Source organism: Oncorhynchus mykiss, chromosome 7 (assembly GCF_057628025.1).
Source record: "Oncorhynchus mykiss isolate SJ-2025 chromosome 7, ASM5762802v1, whole genome shotgun sequence".
NCBI classification, from domain to species: Eukaryota; Metazoa; Chordata; class Actinopteri; order Salmoniformes; family Salmonidae; genus Oncorhynchus; species Oncorhynchus mykiss.
The window spans coordinates 58,017,240-58,017,550 of NC_143028.1; the positions used below are offsets into that span (position 1 = coordinate 58,017,240).

Consider the following 311-nt stretch of genomic DNA (forward strand, 5'->3'; position numbering starts at 1 on the left):
TGACGTTAATAAAAGTATACCATTTTTGGTGAATCTTCCTTTAATTTCGGCGATAGATTATGCTACCTTGTGTGTAGAGAGAGCCTTTCGGCTTATCAATGGAGGTGAATATTCGGGCTATTATTATAGTTGAGGTTAAGCACATTTTGCGTATTAGCAAATGCTCATGTTTCATTGTCAGTCTATACTCATGTTTCACTATCAACAGATTTTTAAAAAATCGACTCCGGTGGGACTCGAACCCACAACCTTTGAATCACCACGATCTTTAACCTAGAAGTCCAATGCGCTATCCATTGCGCCACGGAGCC

General features: G+C 39.9%; 1 non-coding gene across 1 annotated transcript; it reads right to left on the reverse strand.

Annotated features, from left to right (window-relative positions):
- Nucleotides 1-221: 221 nt before the first annotated feature.
- On the reverse strand, nucleotides 222-311 carry trnar-ucu (transfer RNA arginine (anticodon UCU)). Its single transcript is given in 2 exon segments — nucleotides 222-257; nucleotides 275-311. It is a non-coding gene; the product is annotated as a tRNA-Arg (tRNA).